This window comes from Trichosurus vulpecula, chromosome 4 (assembly GCF_011100635.1).
Source record: "Trichosurus vulpecula isolate mTriVul1 chromosome 4, mTriVul1.pri, whole genome shotgun sequence".
NCBI lineage: Eukaryota > Metazoa > Chordata > Mammalia > Diprotodontia > Phalangeridae > Trichosurus > Trichosurus vulpecula.
The window spans coordinates 191,882,202-191,886,007 of NC_050576.1; positions in this window are offsets into that span (position 1 = coordinate 191,882,202).

Consider the following 3,806-nt stretch of genomic DNA (forward strand, 5'->3'; position numbering starts at 1 on the left):
CTTGGATCTAATCGGCTGTGAAAACCAGCATTTCATCAATAGTGCCCTGACTGATCAGCGCCTAGTCGAAAGCTTGGATTCCAGCCTGAGTGCTTCTGGAAGAGCCCGGCCTGCTCTAGAACAGGCCCCCTGATCCCCTGAGGGGACAGCCAGGTTGCTGACACATCTGCCACGGGGGCACTCGTCCTCTGGAGACAGAGAGGCATTTCCCATCACCTCCAGTCCTCCAGCACCTCCCTTGCATACTTGGCTCCCAGCAAGAAACTGGCCACACCACTTTCCTCTTTATTTCCCTCTGAGACAGACAGCCCACCCCTTGACTTACTATCAGTGGGAGAAATACCACCACCACCACCACACACCTCCAGCAGAGAACTGACCTATTTGATCTGTTTCCCCAACATCTGAATAAAAAGAGCTTCTACAGGTGAAAGCCCTTTCCAAGACTGCCGTGTATGTATGTATCGGGAACCCTTTGGTATTCAAGGGGTTAATATCACACTTGCTACCCCTGCCACTCCCAAACCCCCCAGCCTCCCACATCTCATTACTCAGCTCTTTTTTCCCATTAAGTTTGGGTTGCTCCCCATTTCTCTATTGCATTAAAGTGTTTAGGTTGCATAAACTGAGACGTGTCTCCTTCCATCAAAATATTTGTCACATTATTTGAGGCAGAGAGCTGCACTGCTCTACTGCTTCCCCCACCCACCCTCTGTTTATCTTGCCCGAAAGGGGCTCTGCCATTTCAAGCGATGCCTCCTTTCCTGGCTGCAGCGGTGAGTGCCCTTCTCTCCTGCCTCCCTTCCCCAGAGGCCCTCTCCAACCAGGCCAGGGAGTGGCAATCAAGTCTCTGAGAAATCACCAGGGTGTGAGGTTGCTGAACTCCTCTCTACACTCTACCCTTCCCCCTCCCAATAGAAGACACTCTCCCCTCTCCCTGGGAACCATGCTCTTCTCGGGAATTTCTGGACTCCTTGACCAGAGGGCTGTGTTGAAGCCATGGCTGGTGTGGTGTTTAGACCCAAGGCTGGAAACTTTCAAAATGTGTGCAGGTATTTTTTCCCCTGACTCTTGAGTTGGAGAGCATTTTAAACTGCTCTCAACTCCCAGAGTGGGGACTAAGTGCCAGAGAATATGGGTGTAATGGGGATGCTGAATGCCAAGGTGAAGTCCAGGAAGGAAAAGTGGATGAAGAAATGCAGTGCTATTGAGGGCTTCAGAAGAACTCACCCTTTCCATCAGGGGTGGAGAACAAAATCCCCATTAGACTTCACCTAGTTGTTGCTAGCTGGAGCTTCAGGCTTACGGGTAAGAATGGAAGAACTGTTGACTCAAGCACTAGATATAAATTTGTGTTGTAATTAGCACATGGAGAGGCAGCACACAGTACTGGACAGATAGATCCCTGGATTTCAAATCAAAAGACCTATGCTCTAGTTCCCACTCAACCACTTAGTGGTCAAGTGACCTTGGGCAAGTTACTCTATATAAAGTAGCTTCCTAAAGTTAAACCTTCTCAACCTCCTTCCAGATCTATCATGCTCTGATTCTATGACTTGTGTAGACAGCATGACCTCAAACTGACAGCTCAGAATCTCCTCCTCCTTTCCTAGAACCGTTGGGATTTTTCACCCAAGTTCCCTTCTGCGTGATGTTCTGTTTTTCCTCTCCATCCAGGAACTGTTGGCAGAGACGTCCCTCCTCCCTGACTGCCCTTCCTTTTCCAGCCAGGCTGGTGTTGGTGGGGGGGTGCCCCCACAACATATGCCACTAAGGAGAGGCAAGCTTATTCTGGTGCCCCTCCCCAAGCCCCCATCCCGAAAGATGGCTCCCTCTGGCTCGGCTTGGCGTCTCTGTGAGCCCAGCCGGATTTTCCCCGCTTCGCTGGAGTGGAAAATAACGGCTTCAAACTTTGCAGAGAGGATCTGGTGCCAGCACTTTAATTAACAGCCATCTTGGCCTTCGAGCTTGGGCCAATAGATGCCGCCAGCACTGTTTCTGCTGCCTCCAAGGAACTGGATGGGTAAGGGTGAGTGCCCTGTCCAAATCCTAGAAAGAGGAACCCTCCAGGACTGGAGCCTCTCTCAAGAGGATGGTGATCATATGCCCCTGGGGAGAAAAACACCTGCTTTTTGCTCTTTTCTTTGAGGGGAGGCCTGAGCTCCTGGACACTCTACCTGTTGGTCTGGTATCATATAGCCATCGCTGGCTGGTTTGGGTGAGGTCATCCCAGCCTGGAAATTCTCAAATCAATCATGCCCCAGATCCTAGGTCACAGTCTCTTTCTCTGTTTTAATTCTTTGTTTGAACTGTACCACCTTTAGGTTTTTGGAGTCATGGAAAGAGCCCTAGATTTAGTCAGAAGACTCATTTATTAGTTGTATAACCCTGACCAAGATATTTCACCAGTCTGATCAGTTTTCTCAGTTGTTTCCAAGACTTTGTTGTCCCATTTGGGGTTTTCTTGGCAAAGATACTGGAATGATTTGCCATTTCCTTCTCCAGCTTATTTTACAGATGAGGAAACTGAGGCAAACAGGGTTAAGTGACTTGCCCAGGGTCACACAGCCAATAAGTGTCTGAGGCCAGATTTGGATCAAGTCTTTCTGACTCCAGGCCTGGTGCTTTATCCACTGTGCTACCTAGCTGCCCTGTGATGGTGATAGCTGGTGTTTATGAAGTGTTTAAAGTGATTTACATAGATGATTTCATTTAACCCCCTACCACATAGATATTACAGTTACGATTAAATCTTAAAAAAGAGGTAACTGAAGTTTAGAGAGAGCTGAAGTGACTTACCCAGGATCACACAGCTGGTAAATGCCAGAGGCAGAATTTGAACACAGGTTTGCTTGACTCCATGCCAAATACTCTACACAATATACAATACTGTTTCTTCAGCAATAGGGTTCTTATGATGAGAAAAAGAGATAATGTGTGTAATGTACCAAAGTAACCATACAGCTGTATATCAGTGTGAGTTATTATCATCATTCTCTGTTTATTGAAACCCATTCCAGCTCCTGCCCAGTCTTGTAAGATTGGCCAGGAAAAGGAATACAATGACAATAATATTTGTAATTATTGCTATCCTTTATCATATTATCAATGATATCATTTATTATTGTGTAACTTATCACTCCCCAGGAATGGGTTTTGATCATAATAAGGATAAAAATTATTATTATATAGCAGTATAAAGTTTGCCAAGCACTTTACAGGTATTATCTCATTTGATCAATAGGCTTCACCCAAAGGACACTTTGGGCCACAGGACAAATGACATATCTTGATCTTCCATCTTTTAAATGGGGGAGGAGGAACCCAGCAATCTAGATACCTAAACTGCTCACTCCCCCAAACCACTTACAGTCCCAACAGATGTGCATTAGGTATCTACTATGTACCAGGCACTGTGCAGGGGGCTTTGGGTACAAAGACAAAAGCTAAGTAGAACTCTGACCACAAGAAGTTTACAATTTATTGGAAGGAAACGACAAGTAACATAGGTAAATGCAAGATAATTCAAGAAAAGAGAGAGCATGGTGGGAGGAGGGAGTCAGGAAAGGTCTCTTTCCAGAGGTGGTACCTGAGCTAAGCCTTGGGAGAAACTAAGAATTCGAAAAGGTGGGGGAGAAGGGGCAGATAGTCCGTGCAAAGACATGAATAAAGGTGATGGATTTCCCATTTGAGGGAATAGCAAGTTTCCCTGCTGCCTAGAAGGACTGCCCCCTTGGGAACCTAGGTTAGTAGAAAAGAAACAAGAATACTGGGGTGGGAGGAGGCGGTAAAGCCCCACGTAGCTG